The sequence below is a fragment of the Podarcis cretensis genome (assembly GCF_951804945.1).
Source record: "Podarcis cretensis genome assembly, chromosome: 2".
Lineage (NCBI taxonomy): Eukaryota > Metazoa > Chordata > Lepidosauria > Squamata > Lacertidae > Podarcis > Podarcis cretensis.
In genome coordinates, this window is record NC_137171.1 from 24059880 (window position 1) to 24083204 (window position 23325).

A 23325-nucleotide genomic window follows, 5' to 3' on the forward strand; every position below is an offset into this window, starting at 1 on the left:
CATTCCTATGTAGGCATGCCCTTTGATTAATTTCCTATATAGCAAATAATCTTGCTTTATAGTGAATTTTCCTAGGACATGACATGTGATGTAGTTTGTGTGTGGGTATAGTGATGGGTAGCCTGGAAGACATGGGGGTTGATTTTGTTTGCATAGGCTACTAAACTCAGAACAGATTACTCTTAGTGCTTTATCATGCTGACCTTGCAATTGATCATTAACACATTAGGGCACTTCCATTTGTGAGCAACCCTCAAGGCCATTTATGTTAATGTCCAAATGTCTGATTGTTGTTGCTGTGAAAGATAAAGAAACAGAGGCATTTGTAATGCAAATGAACATTCTGACTAAAACAGATACTACCTTCAGATTACAGTGGTGGGTTAAGTACTTAATTTGTTCCGGAGGTCCGTACTTAACCTGAAACTGTTCTTAACCTGAAGCACCACTTTAGCTAATGGGCCCTCCTGCTGCTGCCGTGCCGCCGGAGCACAATTTCTGTTCTCATCCTGAAGCAAAGTTCTTAACCTGAAGCACTATTTCTGGGTTAGCGGAGTCTGTAACCTAAAGCGTATGTAACCTGAAGTGTATGTAACCCGAGGTACCACTGTACAAACCTGGCTGAAGCAAGGAGCCTTAAACCAAATAAAAAAAATTTTTACGAAATGAGAAATAAAAAAATGCTCTCCCTCTACCTACTCCATTGAGCATAGTGATAACCTTCCTAATTATAGAATCCTAGACCTGGAAGAGGGGTGGCGCTGTGGGTTAAAGCCTCAGCGCCTAGGACTTGCCGATCGAAAGGTCGGCGGTTCGAATCCCTGCGGCGGGGTGCGCTCCCGCTGCTCGGTCCCAGCGCCTGCCAACCTAGCAGTTCGAAAGCACCTCCGGGTGCAAGTAGATAAATAGGGACCGCTTACCAGCGGGAAGGTAAACGGCGTTTCCGTGTGCGGCTCTGGCTCTGGCCAGAGCAGCGATGTCACGCTGGCCACGTGACCCGGAAGTGTCTCCGGACAGCGCTGGCCCCTGGCCTCTTAAGTGAGATGGGCGCACAACCCCAGAGTCTGTCAAGACTGGCCCATACGGGCAGGGGTACCTTTACCTTTACCTTAGACCTGGAAGAGGGTCTTGTGGACCTCCCAGTTCAGCCCTTGCTTGATGCAGGAAATCCAGACTGAGAGTTTCAAGACAGTTTGAAACCACCCCACCCAGGCAGCACTCGCCACTCCCAGCAATTTATCACCTTACAGACCCAGGGATTTTGCTGGCATCATTGCTCATCCTGCTATATTCTCTTCTCTACATCCTGATTTAAGCAAACATTCCTAAAAGACAGTCCCATGGAAGGATTCCTTTCAGGCTGTGCAGATATCTGGCCATGGTGCATTTTTTTTTTTTTTAAATTTCTGTTTGTTCTTTTGCTCTGGATTATGCAGGTCACTTTGTACCGGGCAGATACATAGAAAATCCTACCACGGGCTAAGGAAGGGGACACAGTGACCTCCTAAAAATCCATTGCAGACATGCCGTTTTCTGATAAGCAAGCACAGGGGGGCAGCTCTCCGCACACAGCAGAAAGAGTCAAAAGACGGCTCCTGGAACACTTCAGACCGCAAGCAGAGCAACAGCATTTTTGAATGCTCCCCACTCCCCCAGAGGTTTAAAGACAAAACAAACTCCTTTCGAGGCAAAAACAAGAATAGCAGGGAGAAATTCTAGACAACCCTGTCTCTGTAGTCCTTGGGAAAGCAAAAAGCAAAACACATTCAGGGGTGGTTTAATGCTCCATTTTATTTTATATATTTATTGGCTTACTGCTGGACAATAAACAAAGTATCCAGGCAGCGAACACATCCACGAAGCGGCATAGAAACACCTAGTCAACATCTGGACAGTGATAACGCAGTTACCGATGGCTGAGCGATACACCAGAAAAGACTTGTGCAAACAGGAGCGTTATGAAGCAGGCAACCAAAGCAAAGCATGGGTGGTGGTTGCTTAATAATAATAGGCAAAGATTGCCACAGTCCAGGTGCAAGAGCACTAAATGCTTTGTAGAAGCAAGGCAGGCGCCAGGTAGCATCCTTAATAGAGCCCCTCTGGCTGTACATAAAAATTGGACAGGTAGATATGGGGCAAGATGGTCCTTCATGTCAACTGTTCTCAAGGCTTTAATATACTGATAGTAAGACTGTGAATATAAGCAGCCAGTGCAGTTCTTTCAGCAGAAGTTTTTTATGCTGTTGGTGGGAAGCCCCCACTGGCAACTGGGCTGCTGTGTAAGGGAAGCCCCACGTTGCACTGATTTTGAGGTTCCCAATGTGCAGCACCTAAGCGACCCTAATTCTTTCAAAAGTTTATAGGAAGAGTTCCCAGCTTCCAAGACCACAGGGGCCTCTAGTGTTAGAGATGGATCCACCCCAGACGGCAAACTTGCTCCCTCGGGGGGGGGGGGTGACTGCATCCAGAACTGCCGGTCTCCCAGATCCACTCGCCTCCCCACAGCACCTTCATCTTGTTGCGATTCAGAGGGCAGTTTATTGGTCCCTGCCCAGGCCAACGCTTACATCCAGGCACCGGTTCCAGGTCTTGCACATCCTTCCCTGATTCGGATGAAATAGAGGAGGAGAACTCGGTGTCATCAGCATTCTGATAGCATCCCGCCCCAAAATGTATAACAATCATTCCCACTGGCTTCATTTCATATGGATTTTTTAAAAAAGCATTGGTGAAAAAATGGTTTTGTGCGTGGTACACCATAGCATAAAGCCCAGGAAGCTTCAGGTTGGAAAAATTGTATTTGAGGCCAGGTTGTTGATAAGTAAACAATTTATTAATTGAAATAATAAGAACGAGCTGTTACTAAAAACAGGCCTCAGCACAGAACCTATGTCTCTGCTTCTAGCCATGTGACTTAGTTACATACCCTCCAATATTTCTCCAATTAAAATAGGGATGTCCTATTTAATAATAGGGACGCAGGTGGCGCTGTGGGTTAAAGCCTCAGCGCCTAGGGCTTGCCGATCGAAAGGTCGGCGGTTCGAATCCCTGCGGCGGGGTGCACTCCCGCTGCTCGGTCCCAGCGCCTGCCAACCTAGCAGTTCGAAAGCACCTCCGGGTGCAAGTAGATAAATAGGGACCGCTTACCAGCGGGAAGGTAAACGGCGTTTCCGTGTGCGGCTCTGGCTCGCCAGAGCAGCGATGTCACGCTGGCCACGTGACCCGGAAGTGTCTCCGGACAGCGCTGGCCCCTGGCCTCTTAAGTGAGATGGGCGCACAACCCCAGAGTCTGTCAAGACTGGCCCGTACGGGCAGGGGTACCTTTACCTTTACTTTATTTAATAATAATGATAATAATAATAATAATAATAATAAAAAAAAAAAAATAAAAATAATGGATGATGATGATGATGATGATGATTTGTATCTGACCCATCTGACTGGGTTGCCAAGGCCACTCTGGGTGGTTTCCAACATATATAAAAAGGTAATATGACATCAAACATTAAAAAACTCCCAATACAGGGCTGCCTTAAGATGTCTTCTAAAGGTTGTAGAGTTATTTATCTCTTTGGCTCGGGGGTCACATAACTCCATACCCTCCAATACTTCTCCAATGAAAATAGGGACGTCCTAAGGAAAAGTGGGACATTCTGGGATTTCTGTAAATCTGGGGCAGTCCCAGGAAAATAGGGACACTTGGAGGCTCTCTAGTTTCCTCCTGCTCAAGGAAACTGTTTATTATAGAGCAGGTTTATATATATATATATATATATTAAGAAGGAGAGCACTAGGAACAGGTATGTCCCCACTGTGGAAGGACGTGTGGATCCAGAATTGGCCTCCACAGTCACTTATGGACTCATTGTTAAGACCGTGTTCATGGAAGACAATCTTACTTGGCTACCAGTGATCACCAAAGAAAGAAAGAAAAGACTTTCACTTTGTTCTGTTGATTCCGGCCAGAGCAAGGAAGGCAAAACAACCTCTCTCGCTTTACTTCCTGCAGGGCTAGGAGTGGCATGCCAGGTGTTTTGTTCAACACAGAACTGAGGGAAGGTAAATTAATGGGCGCCTCTTTATTTTTGTGCTGCCAGGGATGGATACAGCTGAGCCGAGTCATGCGTGCTGTCAGAACTGGCCCTTTGCTGCTTCGAGGATCTTCGGTGCAAGGCTTTTTAACAGGTACACCCCAGGGGCTGTATTGGATTGTGTGGCTGTATGGGGAGGGAACTACAGCCGTTTTCCCTAAATCATCTCAATCTCAGGAATAGGTTGCTCATAGGTTGTGCGTGCTCAAGATTACTTGTTCATTGTGATTAGAAGCTTCCACCATGGAAAACGCTGTCAAGAAGTCTATGTGGTGAGTGGGTTTCTCATCCTTTCAGTGCTTGCCTATGGACAGTGGCGTAGCGTGGGTTGTCAGCACCCGGGGCAAGGCAAGTAATTTGCGCCCCCTAACCCCTGGATTTTAGCACTCGAGTGCGAGCGAGCGCCCCCCAGATGTTGCGGCCGCCCCCCTGCACCCCCCCACGCTACGCTACGAGGGGATGGCGTCGGCGTCGGGGTGCGGAGGCTGCCCGTGCCCGGCCAGGCGTTGGTGGCGGTGTCGGCGCTGCTGCAGCGGCTGCTCCTCCTGCAAGCAGTGAGTGGAGCGCAGCCGCAGCGGCGGCGGCGAGGGGCGCGCGCACGCTAGGGCGCAAGGCTGGCGGTGGCGGCGGGGAGCCCGGCGGAGGAAGGAACTTGTCCCTTCCCTCTGGACTCGCGCCCCCCCCAAATGTTGCGCCCGGTGCGGCCGGCACCCCTGGCACCCCCCACGCTATGCCACTGCCTATGGATGAAATGGAAATTCTGTGCTGTGCTACTGACTTTTTTAAACAATATATTGCTTATTGCATGTTGCTGCCCTTGTTCTGCCCCTTCTCCAGATTGTTCAGAGCAGTGTACGTACACAGTTCCCTCTGAATCTCCCCTCGCCTTTATCCTCAAAACCAGGGGTGCCAACTTGAATAAAATATTGCGAGGGGGGCAGGTAAGCTCCGCCCCACATAATTGATCACATGATGCCACACACAATTTGAATGGCAATGTCCATGAACTTTGGGGAGGGGCCTCAAATATTTTATTGAGGGCGTGAAGGGACCTTGGCTCCTAGGAGTTGGCTCCTGTGCTCACAGAGATTGAGCAGGGCCACCCTAAGTCATCTGAATTAGTGCAAGAGCACCAAGGTTGCCCTAAGGGACGTGGGTGATGCTGTGCATTAAACCACAGAGCCTAGGACTTGCCGATCAGAAGGTCAGCGGTTTGAATCCCCGTGACGGGGTGAGCTCCCATTGCTCGGTCCCTGCTCCTGCCAACCTAGCAGTTCGAAAGCACGTCAAAGTGCAAGTAGATAAATAGGTACCGCTCTGGCGGGAAGGTAAACGGTGTTTCCGTGCGCTGCTCTGGTTCACCAGAAGTGGCTTAGTCATGCTGGCCACATGACCCGGAAGCTGTATGCCGGCTCCCTCGGCCAGTAAAGCGAGATAAGCGTCGCAACCCCAGAGTCGGCCACGACTGGACCTAACGGTCAGGGGTCCCTTTACCTTTTACCAAGGTTGCCAGCACAGCTTGTGCTTTAAGCCTACCTTTCTGTTGCAAAGCCATCTGTTTCCCAGTAGAGCTGAAAGGACTGGGGTTTGTTGCTGAGCTGCCCCCCCCCTTTTTTTGCTCGATGCAAGCGGAGAATCCATCTTGCTTTCCACCCGCCTTTTTTTTTTAAAAAAAAAGTGTTATGGACCATGTCAGACATCAAAGCCCTGATTAAGCCAATGCTTTAATTGTATCTTTGTGCTTCATTACTTCATCCCCCCCCCACCTTTGATGAAGGACTCTCCTCTTTGCTGGTACTCCCCCAAATTATCACCCCTCTGGTTTAGTTTTTAGTGCTAAGTGCTTTCTCCAGTGTGCAACCCCCCCCCCCCCAAATTTGAAGAGATCATATCTGCCCAGAACAATGTACCCACTTCTCCCCTTCTTCCCCTCACCCCCAGCTCCAAAAGAAGCTCAGCCAGTGTGGCTAAAGGCACATTCACACCTATTTTCGTGTTGCCTTGGCTCTCCTATTCTTATGAAGCTCACATTGATTATTGCCTTTAAATTCCTCAGTCCGGTCATAGATAAAAGGATAACCACTTCAAAGGGAAGTGTTAAGAGTTTAACCCCCGAGCTAAAAAGAGTGGACAACAAGGTAATTGAGGGTAATAACTGATCACAGACCAGCTTTTCAAAGGCACATGTGAATCCCTACTTTCAGATGGCTTTAATTTTATTAACATTTGTAGGAGCTCCTTGGCTTCTTGATGCTCTCAGAGTCATTACAAACTTCAAAGCTGGAGAAGGTAACACTCTTAAATGGGGAACCTGACACCAGGATGGAGATAGATAGATAGATATCAAATCCAAGTCCACAACCTGTATCCTAAAATAATCCCAGAAGAAGTTTTTTCTTTCTTTCTTGTCATTTGCATAGATTTCTGGCCACTTCCTCCCAGCACTGCTGTATTTCTGCCTGTGGTGCAGCTGTTAAAACTCAGAAGAGCCTTAGAAGGGAAAGCTAGCAACTCTGTGACCACAAGATGTTAGAAGCAAAACCCTGCTTGGGCAGAGTTTTATTTTATTTATCAAGTTTAATACATGTCTATATGGTCCTTCAATTTAAAATTCCGAGGGACTTTGCAATAACTAATTAAAGCACGATAAGGCAGTGCTGCAAACAATAAAAAGTCCTGTTGTTTTTTTAAGGGGGTGATATAAGAGGTTTTATATCTGTCAAGACTGGCCCGTACGGGCAGGGGTACCTTTACCTTTACCTTATAAGAGGTTTTAAAGCCTGTTCGAAAACTTTGAACACATCATTTGCCTAAAGCCTTAAGGAACTAAAAAACATGCCAGGGGGAAGAGTTGCACAACCAAAGTGCCCTCTCTCCCATAACCTGACTGCAGGTGGAACCCTTAAAACACACAGGAATTGACCCACATATGTGGCTGCATTAAGATATCCTGAGGTTTTTATGTCTAAAGCCTTTTTCAGATGACACCCCCCGGGAAAGAAAGAAAAAACCCATCCCTGCCCAATGCTTCTATGCCCATTCTCCATGTCCTCCCAGCAAACATGCATTCAGAAATAGCGTGAAACACACATATCTGTATATGTGCAAACCCACTTTCATTCTACCGTCAAATTTGCAGCCACCAACTGAGTGAGGTTAGCGGATGTATGAGCAATGGAGGCATGACTACTGTCCCACCATCCTGTATTCAGGCAACGCTTTTGAGTCATGAGGTTTATCAAACCACAGTGAGCCCTGCCAGACATACACATAGCAGTTGGAATGGGTTTGGTGAGACCCAAGTTGCACAGGCTCAACTCAAGACATCAGCCAATGCCAGCCAAAACAAAACGCCACTCATCGGCCATGTATATTTGTGTCCTTGTTTTGTGATATAAGCTTTGCTCGTTGTTATTGGCAGCTGCTTTATGTTGGGGTTTTTGGGGTGGGGGGTTGGAGATTGTTTCAATCATTGCTACAGCTTTTGAAATTGTTGTAAACCCACACTCAAATCAAAAAAAGTGATGAAGGTGGGATATAAATCTAAGTGAGAAATAATAGAGAAACTCTCAATGGTTACACCATGCAAAAATCATATATTTCATTTTTTAATGCGTATAAAACAGAGGGAACTGTTATAACGACAGATGGAAAGCGAATGGTGGAAAGTGAAACTGTAAAATGGGCTTGCAGGATGAGTGTGTTTGCACAGGGGTTCGAATCACAGAGCCTCCAAGTAAAGGAAATCAGGGTTGTCTGACTGCCCAGTCTAGTTCCAGATTTGCCAGGTTGTCTGGAAAATGATGGTTCCCCTGTTTACGTAATAAAGGAGTGTCAAATATTAAAAAGAGAATAGAAAAAACCATAGAATTGTAGACTTGGAAGGGATTCTGCACGTCATTTAGTCCAACCCCCTGCAATTTAGGAATCTCAACCAAAGCATCTATGACAGATGTCCATCCAACATCTGCTTAAAAACCTCCAAGGAAGGAAAGGCTACAACCTCCCAGGGCAGGCTGTTCAACTGTCAAACAGCAGCCAAACAGTTTGTACTGTCAGAACAAGCCTTCTGGATTTATTTAGCTACCTTGGATTCCAAAAGCAGAAGGGTTGGAGATGCCAAGTACCTGAGAAGTCACACTACATAACTAATGGGCTGTGTTTCATTTAGTGGGTTACAGGTTGTGCAGTCCTGAGCAAACAGTTATCAGAGTTGGAGGGAATCCAAGGATAAGAGCGGTCTCGGTTCAATTTTCCCACTTCTGGATTCTTTTCCCGAGCGCCTGGCATCCATCTTGCCTTTATTATTACATACCAAAATATTTTTGCTCCTCACTTGCATGTTTCTTTCCCGAAAAGCCTCCCTCAATAACTATTTCAAAGGGGAGATTTAATAATTTATGCTGGCACTTTTGTTTCAACTTTTCCCCCGTTCAGCAAATGCATGGAAATTTCAAGAAACTGTGGATCAATGTATTCCCTAGGCACAGGCAAACCAAAAAGAAAAGAAAAGAAGGGAATATGTTAATGTTAAGAGCTGTTGTTATTATTTTTGTGCTGCACTGGCTTCCATTTCCAGGCCCAAACCATGGTGCTGGTTCTAACCTTTACAAATCTGAGTGCCTTGGGACTCTGACACCTTAAGCGTCACTTTTTCCTGCACAAACCTGGCTGGCTACTGAGATGCTTTTTGGAAGTCCTCAGGTTGCCTGCCTTTTAAAGCGCAGGAAAGGGGAATGCCCAGATATTGTTACACTACAACTCCCATCATGCTTGACCATTGGCCTTGCTGGCAGGAGCTGAGGGCAGCTGACCTCCCTATATCAAGTACAGTGGTACCTCAGGTTACATACGCTTCAGGTTACATACGCTTCAGGTTGCAGACTCTGCTAACCCAGAAATAGTACCTCGGGTTAAGAACTTTGCTTCAGGATGAGAACAGAAATCGTGCTTCGGCGGTGCAGCAGCAGCAGGAGACCCTATTGGCTAAAGTGTTGCTTCATATTAAGAACAGTTTCAGGTTAAGAACAGACCTCCAGAACGAATTAAGTACTTAACCCGAGGTACCACTGTAAATAAATTAAAAAACTTAACTTAACGGACCAATCGAGTCACAGATAGCTCAGTTCTGCCCCCCCCCAAGTCCTACCCCTTTCCATAAATCTTGGCTATGCCCATAGCTGAGGGATATTGGAATGGAACAAAATTTGGTGGATGACAGATCCCCCATCCCTGTTTTAGAGCTAAGGCTGGTGTGAGTGACCCATGATGGGGCCTATTCAAACACACACACACACCCTTCATACCCTCCAACATTTCTCTGATGAAAACTGGGATGTCAGATACAACAACAACAACTTTATTATTTATAAACACACACACACACATTTGCGTGGTTGCCCCAGCCACTCTGGGTGGCTTCCAGTATATATAACATATTAAAACATTAAGCATTTTAAAAACTTCCCTTTTACAGGGCTGCTTTCAGGTGTCTTGTGAAGGTTGTGTAGTTCCTTATCATCTTGGCTCAGGGGGTCACATAATTCCATATCCTCCAACATTTCTCTGATGAAACTAGGGACATCCCAAGGAAACGCAGGAGATTCTGAGATCAAATCAGAAACTGGGATGGCTTCTGTAAATTTGGGGCTGTCTGTAGAAAATAGGGACACTTGGAGGGGCTGCACACTGGCCTACCAAATTTGAAATACCTTTAATTGGGCTCAGAAGAAGGTAACATAGAACAAAGGAAGGATTTCAATAGGCGAAGCCCTTTTCACTTTTGCATGACAAGCTGTGCTGGTCCAAACTCCTTCCGTACAACTCTTAAAGGGAAAGCAGGTCCACAATCCGTTTGTGCCTTGAAGGGAGGGTTGTGTGGGCACACTGCCTTTCAACTGCCCTTTGAGTATTATTACAGACATTTTCCAAGAAGAGGCCAGAAAGGAAACAAAGGTTTTCCATTCCTTTACTCCCAGGTCACGTTTGTAGGGTCTCCATGTGCATTTACCCCTGTGAGATAGATACATGCTCTATCCCTACTCTGGGAAAATGCACATCTCTTCTTTCACACCTGTCCTGGAACTGCATGGGAAGAAGGTGGGTGAGCTACTCAAATACACTCTGAATAATATTCAAAGTGGTCTCTCTTATGTTTATGAATCAGTGGCTAATTTCTCATGAATAAAGGACTCTGCAGTCTCACATCTTTTTGACTGAATCCAAGGTCCACAGGAGATCATTAACCTGTGACGCCGAAATTCAGGATCTTCCCCCCCTCCAAAAAAAAACCTGATGCCAAAGTTTTGTGATAATTTTGTGCTGCAAATGCCACATTTGTCACCACCACCCCTAACTTAGTAATTGACAAAACAAATTGGGGTCACAAGTTAATTCCAAAAATCCAAACTTGTCTGATTGACTCCAAACCGGTGCCAACGTTTTCTGCTAGTTTTGTGGCGTTTTGCACCATGGGCTAAGGCTGAGCACTCTTATTCACAATAGGGAAAGAGTCCCAACCCACAAAACCCACCTCCCATCCCTGAGGAGGACATAAAAAAAATCCACGCTCAAGCATGTGGCTTGTTTGTTACTTGCAGAAAGTAACAGGGTCTGTCCAATCAGAATCTGAATAACAATAGCAACAACAATGGGTGGATGAGAGTAATTGAGTGTTTGAGGCCATACAAAGCTGGGGAAAATGAGATTCAAAAGGGTGTATTACTAATGTGTTTATGCGTGTGTCCTCTGGCTTTACCAGGCAAGTTCCAGTAATATTAATGAGAGCTAGGCACGCAACTCCCTTGAATAGTGGAGGAAAAAAGAATACTCTATTGTCTTAATCCTGCCTGAAAGCTTTCTCCTGCATATGTCATGAGAGAAGTGTTGGTGTCCTACAGTGGAGGAGACCAAAGGTCTCATTCTCATGTCACCGCTGCGCATACCACTGCTATTGTAGAAATTAGATGAGCTGACTGTGACATTATATGGTTTTCTCATTCAAACGCTTTTGTGTAAAAAATGGGGGCTCCGGGAGAGGGGCAGGCAGGAAACGGCATAGCAAGTAGCTAGACCTGGATCCATGGTACATAGAAAGACAGTTTTGAAATAGCAGTGCAACATAATGAACACAATACTGCCCACCCCAAAATAAAGCCACCTCCTTTGGTCACAGGTACTGAAGACTTCGAAAAAGAAAAAATAGTTACATTTGGTTCAAACCCCAGCTTGCAAGTTGAGGTCATCTCACAGCCAACCAGCCCTTTTGTATAGCTGACAATAGGCTCATTAAAAGCACACCCAAAATGTGAACGTAATTGCTTATTACTCCAGACATGGCTAAAGACATTAGCACAAATTCCGCAGATTTATAATGTCCCATTGTCTTTTCATTACCCATGCATGCAGATGACATGAGAGTCCAACAGACCACAGGCACATTCCAGGCTATAAAGAACACAGTATTGTTACAGACTGAAGAATAGGTTATTCAAAAAATAAATATTTGGGAATACACACACACACACACACACACACACACACACACACACATGCCTGTGCAACTTTGTGTCTGCCTTGTGCTGTGGAAGATTTATGCTGCAATATACATATTTCTGATCTTGGGAAATGCAGGAAATCAACATGGCAAAATGGCAAAATGAAGAGAGTTTCTGATACAAATGCAGCTTTTGGTGCAAGCTCAGAAATCAGGATGCATTCAATTCAGCCAATGCAACTTTTGCAGGCAGACCACACACACAACCTTTCGGACATCCTTCCCAGGACCCTGTGGCGATGGTGGGCGGGGCTAAGACAAAACTGGACGGAGCAATGTATGCAACTCTTGCTTTGTACAGTAGGGTAGTTTCTATGCATGCCCCCTCTCTGTGTCTCTTCAGCTATACAGTGGTACCTCGGGTTAAGTACTTAATTTGTTCCGGAGGTCCGTACTTAACCTGAAACTGTTCTTAACCTGAAGCACCACTTTAGCTAATGGGGCCTCCTGCTGCCGCTGTGCTGCTGGAGCCCGATTTCTGTTCTCATCCTGAAGCAAAGTTCTTAACCTGAAGCACTATTTCTGGGTTAGCGGAGTCTGTAACCTAAAGCGTATGTAACCCGAGGTACCACTGTATATGTTTATTCAGAAGCAAATCTCACTCATTCCTAAGTTAGTTTCCATAGGACTGATTCCAGTTCCAGTCTATAAATATAACTGTTATTTCTACGGGACCTGTGCGAGAGACCTAACATGACATTTGGATAACGATAGAGGATTTTAGTTACAAGTAGGTAGCCGTGTTGGTCTGCCGTAGTCGAAACAAAATATAAAAAAATTCCTTCCAGTAGCACCTTAGAGACCAACTAAGTTTGTTATTGGTATGAGCTTTTGTGTGCATGCACACTTCTTCAGATAGAGGATTTTGTCACTCAAATGAGGATATCCTCAACAGCAGAGGATCTATATGCATATCTGTTTTTTAAAACTATAGTTACACACACACATGCATACATAATTTGAAGCTGCCTCATACTGAAGTTAAGCTGCTGGCCTGTCTAGCACAGAATTCCAACTGGAAGAGTATCTCAGGCAGAGGTTATACCCAGAGGTGCAAATGGCACTATGGTCTAAACCACTTTCAGGCTTGCCGATCAGAAGGTTGGCAGTTCAAATCCGCGCAACAGGATGAGCTCCCGTTGCTTCTGCCAACCTAGCAGTTTGAAAGCATACTAGCGTGAGTAGATAAATAGGTACCACTGTGGTGGGAAGGTAAATGGCGTTTCCGTGTGCTTGGCACTTGTCACAGTGTCCCATTGCTCCCAGAAGCAGTTTAGTTATGCTGGCCACATGACCCGGAAAGTTTTCTGCGGACAAACGCCAGCTCCCTTGGCCTGAAAAGCAAGATGAGCCCCGCACCCTATAGTTAAGTTTGAGTAGATTTAACAGTCCAGGGGTCCTTTGCCTATGCCCAGCCCCATGATCCTCTTAACTGAGGAATGGGGAACCTGTGGCCCTCCTGATATTGTTGGTCTCTGACAACTACACCTTTGAGCCCTACACTCCAGTGCTGCCTGGCATCACATCTCCTGAACTGGAGCTGTTTCCTCTGGATTCATTCCAGCCCTCTAAATACACCAACAGTGGCAGCAGCTGTAAAAGAACAAGAACCACAGTGAAGTGAACCACAGTTTTCACACCACCATAGTTTTGTATTGAATTGTATAATCTCATATACAGCATCTTGCAGATATTTTCGGTCCGGGGGGGGGGGGGTGGGACGATTTAGAAACCAATACTTCAAATTAAATTGTTCCATCTGCATAAGTGGAATTACATTCATCCAAACATAAAGGCCAAAAGCTGGAATACCTGATTGATGTAGGGATCAATTTATTAATTATGGGTTTAAAAGGATGGCTATATTAACTGGATTTTGACAAGCCATTCCCTGTGAAAGTACTGTTCAGTACAGTTGGAATGGTTGGTGTAGAAAAATCAAACACACCTCTCCATCCAGACATTATGATTAGAAGATATATTCCCCACCACCACCACCCTCAAGCAATGCATTTTGTGTCCACTAACAAGTAAAATGATAATAATAATTTAGTTAAATATCCTCAAAGATATTTTTATTCTTAGATTCTTAAAATTGAGAATGTTAAATAGAGTGAAGATTCTTTAGCTGTTGTTGTTGTTTATTCTGAAAAAGCGTCTCCACCCCCATCGTTCAGCCCGGACACTGAAGTCCAGCACCAAGGGCCTTCTGGTGGTTCCCTCACTGCAAGAACTGAGGTTGCAGGGAACCAGGCAGAGGGCCTTCTCGGTAGTGGCGCCCACCTTGTGGAACGCCCTCCCGTCAGATGTCAAGGAAATAAACAACTATCTGGCTTTTAGAAGACATCTGAAAGCAGCCCTGTTTAGGGAAGTTTTTAATGTTTGATCTTTTATTGTGTTTTTAATATTCTGTTGGGAGCCGCCCAGAGTGGCTGGGGAAACCCAGCCAGATGGGTGGGGTATAAAAAATATATTATTATTATTATTAATAGTAGTAGTAGTAGTATTGCCATAGCCAGCTAACTCAAACCAGTAATTGTCAAGAGGGAAATGGGGACTTCCAAGTCTTTGTTTGCTTTATTTATTTTGTAGAATTTATATAATGCTTGATTATGGGAAACCTCAAATCAGTTTACCAGAAGCAGATAATGTTATAAAATGCTCTGCTTCCCCCACCCCCTTCTCATAATAACAGGATTCTTTTTAGGGTAGTCTTGGACATCTCTACTTTAAGGGCTTTGATGTAAATTTAAGGATGCTGGATAGAAGACCATGAAACACACACACACACACACACACACACACACTCGTAGTTCTAGACATGGTGCCAAACCATTATTTAAGCTTCCAAACAAAACTAAGGCAACAGCCTTTAACTATCATAAGAAGCTTTTAGACAAACTGCTTCCTGAGCGCTCATCCTGAATTTATTTGCAGCGAGATTGGACAACATTGGCCGTTTACGGAGCATTCATTCTGACTTGTTCGTGTGAAGGGTAGATGACATTGCCTCAAAGCTAGTGTAATCCCACACTTTACGCTGCATTTCCCCATTACTTTTCTTACCACAAAAAAGGGCAGTTTTGGAGATAAGTGAATTTGTGGCCCAGGAAAGGCCAAATCAGTTTTAACTGTGCAACCCGTATTTACCAGGATGAGATCTGAAGCCAAGTTGAAAATAGTGACAGACTGGAAGCACCCATAGTCAGTAATATACAGCTGAATTGATGATGCACCTAGTTCATGAAAATGCAGGAGCAATACTATTTCTGTCTTCCATGTTAGGCACCTCTTATGTGCTATGTGTGTGTGGTTGTTGTTGTTGTTGTTTACATGGAACAATCACTTCAGAATGCAAAGGCTTAAATTGTACAAAGCTCCATTTCTTTATTTCCTGTTAATCACATCATTGCCCGCATTAAAGAGAGAGAGCGAGAATGAGAGAGAGAGAGAGAGAGAGAGAGAGAGAGAGAAGAAACCAACAACAAAAACTGAAACATGTTTATTTCATTTGTTTAATTTCAAGTTCTGAGCACACTAGCTGGAAACTATGCTTGATAGTTAAACTGAAAACATTTGGATTTCCTTTCCCTCTCTGTCGCCACCCCCAGTTAGATCACTTCATTCTTAGTCCAGGATTTAAGCAACATATTTTTTTTATAAAGCTATGGAAGCCAGACAGCAAAAACAAAAGGGATTTGCAGTTCTGCAGCATCAAATTGCACCAACTCAGCCCTGGTAATACACCAGATGTTTCATTCTGCCCATTTCTCTCTCTCTGTCACACAGACACACACACTTCCACACACACTAATAATAATAATAATAAATAATAATAATAATAATAGTAATGGCAGCAATGATAATATATAATAGCAAAACAGGCCACAATCATGCAACCCTCAGACTGACAGACTTTTCCAAAAAAACACGTTCCTCATACCCAGAACATTTTCCTTAAATGTGCTGGGAAATGCATATTCTAGTTTCTATGGCTTCCTTAGCACCCTTGACCTGCAGGTTTTTGCCTCCCAGTCCCGTTTCCATCTTCTTTTAGGCAGATTTGCTCTTGAGCATTCATCTGCTACAACTTCCTCCTCCTCTTGATGATTGCATGGAGAGATACTAAACTCAGAAGTGGAATAGGATGGAAACTGGTGGATGTCACGAAGCTGGAACTACTTTGCAAATAGGTTTGCAAAAAGTGTAATCAGCTCAATAAATATAGTAGCTCAATAATTAGGAAAGTTAGTAATTTGTTACATGGCTTGGGACAGGGATACCCGGGGTGACATCTTCCCCCACATCAACCTGCCACCCCACCCAACCCACTTCCAGGTGCTTCCACCACCTGAAGTTAGATGGCTGGCTAAGAACATGAGAAGAGCTTCCTGGATCAGGACAATGGCCCATCTAGTCTCTATTCTCATAATGACCAACCAGATGCATGTGGGATGGAAACCCACAATCAGAACCCAAGAACCAAGAGCACTTTCTCGTCCTGCGGTTCCCATCAACTGGCATTCAGAAGTGTTATTACTTGTCGAGACAGAGCAGAGCTGTCATGGCTGGTAGCCATTGGTAGCGTTCAATAGCCTTCTACAAGGCTACAAGGGGAAGGGCATTTTCAGCTATAACACCTTCTCCTCGGGGAAAATGTATTTTAGGGGCCAGCTGAATACCTTTTTATTTTTATTTTGCATCTTTGATACCTGGTTTTTTTGTTCCTGTTGCAATTGTTTTTTAGCCTTGTCTTTCTTTTTCCCTTTTTGTAAACTGTCATTGAAATTTTGAACCGGATAACAGCGTGAGTTGTTCACACATTACATTCAACAAGTGTAGAATTTGTGTACCGGTGTGGGCAAATAGCTGAGCTGCACACTTGCTCACATGTTGTATTGTGTTTATTGTGTTATCCTGTTGGAATACCACCCAGAGTGGCTGGGGAGGCCCAGCCAGATAGGCGGGGTGTAAGTAATAAATTATTATTATTATTATTACTACTCCTATTACTACCACTACTACTACTATTATTATTAGTTGAACATGTGTACCCAACAGTTGAGCTGTATAAGTTGCCTAGAAATGATTTTTGCTTGTCACAGGCAACCAGATATTTACCCCATTTTTCAGTGTATAAAACTGCCCCCCCCATGTATAAGACGACCCTATTTTTTTAAATTCGAAAAAATCGCCCAAAGTTGTTGAGTTGCTTGTGAGGCTCCGCAGCTCATAGCTACATCTTCTGTAAGATTGCTACTTATGTGTGATCAGGACCATGATGCCGTGAAATAACTATATTCACAAGTCATGCAGGTGAAGTGGATGATGTTGTGACTTCTCATTCCGGCACTAGGTTAAGAAACTGAGCTGCCCCATCACAAAGATCCAAGGTTGAACGACACCTCTGCTATGGGCTCCCTAGAATGACGACGTGGATTGAGGCGCAAGCCTTTCTCCATTCTCTGTGCCCCATCTTCAATAATACTCACTGTAGGAAGAAGAGCCCAGCTAGTTTAGCATCCTGATTCCCACAGGGGCTAGCCAGATTCCTATGGGAAGCCCACAAGCAGGTCAGGAGGGCAACAGACATCTCCTGCTGTTGTATCCAGGCAACGAGTACTCACAGGCATGCTACCTCCAACCTTGGAGGGTAGCATTCAGCCGTCATGGCTAGTAGCTATTTATGGAGCTGTTGTGTGAAGCGGTTTAGAGTACAGTATTCCATTTGCTACATCAGTGCTTTTTGTGGTTGTTAGTTGTGCCTTATTCCACAGTTTAGGAATCCATCACCTGCTCCGCCGCTCTCCAATCCATATTCCATCTTGGTGAAGAAAAGCAGTTGAGAAATGTTAATAGATAGCAAATCATTTTCATGTCCTTTATCAACTGATATGAAACATTTGGTGCAGGTGCAGGGCCCTTTTAATGTCATCTTAAAGGAAAACTGGCCAAGAAAAAGAAGGTCCCGATAGCGAGAATGTGCTGAACAAAATATCAAGGTGAAAAAGACTGGTGTGTGTGTGTGTGTGTGTGTGTGTGTAGACATTTGAGAGGATAAAAGGAAGAGAAAATGTATCTCTTATCGAGTTCATCCCCAGTAACAAAAGTGTGTTGGCTGACAAGGCTGGCTTCAAATCCAGTAAAATTGTGTGCTTTCTTCTCTCACTGAAGTCTGTTTCACAATCCTTTTTCTTCTTCTCACTCCCCTTGTTATAAGTGGGTGTCTGCGTATGAATAATATCATTAAAATTGTGTTTTCTTAAATGCAGGCAGATATGAAACTCAGTTTTTAAAAACTTTCTTGGCAGTTTGTGAACTTATGAATACTTTTTTCTTTTTCTTTTTTGGATGGTTCAGTCAAAAGGACACGGAGAATATTTTAATAATTCTCACAGTAACTTTGAATAACCTTACAGTGACTTTGATCTGTATTATGATCCACATTTTGCAGATGGAGGGGTGAAGCTAAGAGAATGGAGGATTGCCATCTAGTGAGTTCATAACTGAGGTGAAACTTCCTGCTTTGCCGATATTGTTTTGTAAGTCACTTTGGGTCACTTCTTGAGAAGAAAGTGACTAATTAATGCAAATAATAATAATAATAATAATAATAATAATAATAATAATAATAATTTCTTAGCTACTATGCTACCCTGGCTCTCAGTGTTTAGTCTAACCTTCACACACACACACACAGAGAGAGAGAGAGAGTTCGGGAACACAGATACTTTCTGCGATCAGGGACTTAATAGTGATGGCTTTGGCAGTCCCCCCTGGTAATAATAGTTTGGTGAGGGAGCAGTGGTCAGTAATTCTTAAGAGAAGTGTCAGAGTATGCCCACAAAAACACACACACACAGACCTAGGATTCTTCACGACACTAAAATTGATTTGAACCAGCATCTTCATTGTATTGTCTGTGAGAGATACAGAATACTCAGGGCATCCTTGCTCTGGCCCCTGCATTTTCTACACCTTTCAAGAGTGCCCCATTCATACAAACTGCAGAGCCATCATATCTCCCTCCCAGTCTTTACCAAAACTCTGCTTCTTTCTCCCACCCGCCTGCAAATCTCTCAACTTACTTTGGGGCCTTCAACTTCTATGCTACAAATGAGTTCTTCTTTTCCTCCCAGATATCTCACATTGTAGGGTGGTCCCCTAGCCCCCTTTCATCTGGATGGTACTGTGCTTGAAGATCTTCGAGTGCTCAAAATCTGGAATGACTAGGGAGGTATGGGGGACAAAATCAACAAGACAGTGTTTTTCACTCTGCAACCGGTCCTCTTGGGTTTCTTCTGATATCCTCTCTCTCTCTCTCTCTCTCTCTCTCTCTCTCTCTCACACACACACACACACACACACACACTGCTGGGTTTGGTGGTGCCCTCTGCTAGTAAGCTTGGGGCAGGAAGAAGAGAACTGGTCAGCTAGAAGAAAGTTTTCTATTACCTGCTGCTGGCTCTCTCAAAGGTTTCGTTCATAGCTTTTTACTTGGGAGCCTAGAGGCTAAACTACCTTATTTCCCCTCTTTTTTGCAAATAAAGTAGCCTAAACTGCTGCCAATGGCAACAGGAGAACAGCAAGAGATGGTTCTGTATTACATCTTCCTTTTCTTCTGTGTGTCCTCTAAACAAAAAACCTCTCTCTCTCTCTCTCTCTCACACACACACACAGAGAGAGAGAGAGAGAGAGAGAGAGAGAGAGAGAGTACGGTACCTTTTCCACCTGCAAAGGTGAGAAAACAGCTTGGTTGGTGTGCATATGTAATTTTGATCAGACAAATGGCAGGAAGGATATGCAATCAACTCTGTATCACCTTTACAAGGCTGCTCCAGTTAGCCATTGCTATAATGCAAGTCTTATGTTCTCCATAATGGGCAACTTTAGGACAAATGCGTGCAGTTGTCTTGGTGTTGGCATAGCAAAGGCAGTGCTTGCATGCTCGCATGGAAATGAAATTGTGCCATCTTGTCTGATGACTTCCCTGATGGAAATCAGCTCAAACCCAGGGGTACTTAAAAGGAGTTTGAGCAAGTAAAATGACAGGCATTTAAATCACAATTAAAATACTGTGAAACGTAAGCATGTGCCATTGTGTAGCATGAAATCTCCTCTCCCCCTTTCGTTTTTAAAAATATTGACTGTATTAAAAAAATTGCAGGAAGGAAGGAAATGCAGAACCTACATGTGGGAAGGAAAGGAAGCTGAGAGCAAAGTGGGTGGCAGTAAGGAGAAGACTGGGAAGGAAAAGAAGTTCCCTGCACAGGAAATTCTCTCCTCCCTGCTTATCTCACCCCTGCTGTCAGAGCTGCAGCTTCCTTGTGCTACTGATCTACATGCCTGGCTCAGGCAGGAAAGAGGAAGGAATCTCCTGCTGGCCAGTCCCTCTCCTTTCCAGCTTCCTTCTTCCAGCCCCATCTACATCTTCACTCCTGGCTTCAACACACCTTTTCCCCCTAGCTGAGCTGGCTGTGCACTGGCTGTGGCAAACAGGCTACGGCAACTGCTTGGCCTGATGCAGTATTTTTGTGAATGTTAAGCGGATCAGAGTATTTCCTTAAGACCATCCAGATGAGTTCCTATGGCAATCAGAGGTTGAGGGTGGGGAGATGCGCAGAGGCCATTTGTGTGAATGTGCCCTTGGGCACATTCCGCTCAGTGGAGAATGAAAACATGCAGTGCCATTTGAGATGTTAGTGCAGGAAGTGGATCAACGTGTGTAAAATGGGATTGCAGTCTTATACTTGGAGTTGCACTGAATTTAGTGAAACTTTTTCCAGAAGTAAAGGGTTAGGGCCAATGGTGTCCAAACTTTTTTTCAAAGAGGGCCAGATTTGATGAAGTGAAGGGCCGTGGGGGCTGTCCAAAGTTGTTGACCTTGAAGTTGGATTGAAGTTGTTGAGCTGTTTTAAGGGTTGGAGTTAGGCTGGTTAGGCTAGGTCAAGCCACACACTATATCTCAAGGATATTTCTTCTGGATAACTTTTTCATTCCTCATAAGTATAGCAACATGATAAACACAGCAGGGGTGGAAATCTAATTTCCCCCTTCGCTGTCTCCACCCCCCACCTTTAGGATGGTATCCTTTCGGTAGGCATATCTATTAACGATTGTGAAGTGACCAGAAAAAACGGTCCTAGCCTGTTCCTGTGTCTTTAACAGCAGTGTGGTAAACGGCGTTTCCGTGTGCGGCTCTGGCTCGCCAGAGCAGCGATGTCACGCTGGCCACGTGACCCGGAAGTGTCTCCGGACAGCGCTGGCCCCTGGCCTCTTAAGTGAGATGGGCGCACAACCCCAGAGTCTGTCAAGACTGGCCCGTACGGGCAGGGGTACCTTTACCTTTACCTTTACCCTGAGGAAACCAGCCACTGATATTTTTCAGAACATGGAGAATAAGGCTCACTGCTTGGAATAGGCTGCACTTGCAGCCCAGGCAGAATTGACACACACCAGCCCATGTCACAATTGACACCAGCTGATTGACAGGTGGGCATGGTTTGCGGGATATAGCCTTGTGGGCAAATAGTTCCCCACCCCTGGAATAAGCATTACCAACTGCTACTATGAGTGGCTCAAGCTACCGTTAAAGAAAGGTACAGGAGCAGAGACCAATGAAAAATTGGCAATCCTAATATCTCAAATATAAGCCCATTTAATTATTCAAAAAAGCAGTCATCAACAAGTCATTCCAGCTAGAGGTATAAGATCTCTTACTGAGTGCATATGTGTAGTCTAAAGCAATGAAAGGGAGCATTTGTCATCTACTGGAGAGATGGAAGGGTGGTAACTGAAGATCATACCTGTACTATTATGGTTTACTTTCCTCTGTCCTCCACTTCCTTGATCTGATAAAAGTGCCATATTGACTCATCCGGAAGCTGTAATTAATTTCACTTTGTGGCTTGTCACGTACTTTCTGACTTATTATAAAATCCACATATACATATGAACACTACTGAGAGGAGTTTAATGCACCTATGAAGCAATTTACAATTAAAACAAGAATAACTTCAAAGGTATTAACTCACATGTGGGCTCCAAGCCTCTCATGGTGTTCTATATACAGGGCTTTCCTTTCATTTTGATCAAACCTGTTCCATCACTTCAGCTGAAGTAGTTGCAAGCCTTTGATCTTGTTATCAACGTGACCACTGGTGAGAACGCTACAACTTGCATTGCGTGTGACAGCGTATATGGTGTCAGTTGCTGTGCCTGAATAGCAGGTTTTCAATTCTGGGTGAAATCTTGACTTCTCTCAGAGCCACTGCAATTTATACCTCTGGCAGGTACTTTCCGGTAACACATTCACTTTGCAGTAAAGAGGTTGCAGAGCACCTTTGTGGTGCTTCAGTAATGTCATGCATTTATCCAGGGTAAAGATGATAAGATGTTCTTTTAAACTAGCTGTGCTACTGACTTGATTTGCTAGTGGCTCGTTCGCAAGCCAGATGGGGGATTCCCCAGGTGATAATTCTGCAATTCACCAGACCAGGGCTGTGCTAAATGGCTCTGTGTGTGTGTCCCACTCCCTCCCTTATGAACCTCTCTCATAACTGGGTGCGATCTTGAGAGAATGTCGCCTGCAAAAGTCCAATGAAATGAAATAAAATGAAAAGGACCTTGACTTCCACTGTAGCATTGAGCATAAGCTCATTTGAACTTTAAAGGGTGAAGGCAGGTGCAGTAGTACCTCCGGTTGTGGATGGGATCCGTTCCAGACCTCCGGTCGGATCCCAAGGTTTCCCAAGGAGGCACCGCTTCTGCACATGTGCGCAGCTCAGTAGAGTGCTTCTGTGCATGCGCACGCAGCGAAACCCGGAAAAATACTTCTGGGTTTGCCGCATACCGTACATATCCCGAAGGATACGTAACCGGAGGTGAACGTAAATAGAGGTACCACTGTATAGTGTTTTAGAGCAGTGGGGCCACTCTGGAAGCATCCTCTTCGCATACAGAAGATCCCTGGGCTCAATCCATGGCATCTCCAGTTATTATTAATTTTATTTATTTATTTATTTAATTTTAATTTATATCTCACCCATCTCGCTGGGTTTCCCTTACCACTCTGGGTGGCTTACAACATTATATATATATACACATACACATACACATACACATACACACACACAAACACTCTCTCTCTCTCTCTATATATATATATATCAAATACAACAAAACACCAAACATTAAAAAAAAATCCTATACAAGCAACAAACAAACCAATAAATCAACAGAAATCGATAACAACAACAAACAGTTTAAAGTTATGCCCAAATTAAAATAACCACCAGCACCAACTAAACAGTTAACCAACACCAACCCGACAAAAAACAAGACAAAAGAACCAAAATTAGTGCCATTTAAAACATTTTAGAAACATTTTAGCCAGTTGGCACAAACTAAGAGTTATTCTAGCAATGTCCCTCCTGCCTCCCAGGAGCCTTTTTTAGCTGTTCAGGGTGAGTCTGGGCCCTGCCCCTAGGCCAGGTGGAAATGGGCCTCCCAACATGGAGGAAGTACCGGTATTTCTTTCTTCCAGCACCCAGGCAGCAGCAATTAGGGTTAGGGAAGATTCCTGTCTCAAATCCTGGAGAAGTACTGCCAGCCAGTTTTACATTCAGTGGTGTCCAAACTTTTTTCAAAGAGGGCCAGATTTGATTAAGTGAAGGGCCG

General features: G+C 44.5%; 1 protein-coding gene across 1 annotated transcript in view; it reads left to right on the forward strand.

The window, feature by feature from the left end:
- The window catches only part of AXIN2 (axin 2), an 82597-nt gene that overhangs the window by 1046 nt on the left and 58226 nt on the right, over positions 1-23325 (forward strand). Inside the window, exon 2 of the mRNA XM_079965396.1 lies at positions 4098-4185. The gene's annotated coding sequence lies outside the window, so the exon portion shown is untranslated. The remainder of the gene's footprint in view (positions 1-4097; positions 4186-23325) is intronic.